Source organism: Conger conger, chromosome 2, assembly GCF_963514075.1.
Source record: "Conger conger chromosome 2, fConCon1.1, whole genome shotgun sequence".
Classification (NCBI taxonomy): Eukaryota; Metazoa; Chordata; class Actinopteri; order Anguilliformes; family Congridae; genus Conger; species Conger conger.
The window spans coordinates 21,588,317-21,588,664 of NC_083761.1; positions in this window are offsets into that span (position 1 = coordinate 21,588,317).

Below are 348 nucleotides of genomic sequence, written 5' to 3' on the forward strand. Positions count from 1 at the left end.
GACCTGAATTATTTCAGGGATGGAAAAAAACAGGTACAGTCTAGGTCTGAACTGCTGTAAAATATGAGATATAAGATTTGACGGACTTTATTGTATTGTTTTTTGAAGACAATTTTCAGAACCCATTTTAATTTTAGAATTTGACCTGTTTTCCATGGTCAAAGTTTGTCATATATTCTTACCTCTCTGAGACAAAGAGAAGAAGTGTTTGGCTACTTGATCACCATTCCACACACCTGATCTCTAATCTGAAGCTCACTGGCTTCTTAATCTCACTTATCATCAGGCCATAATAAAAACACGTAACATTATTTTATTAGCGATAAAAGCAACCACTCTCCTTCAGAA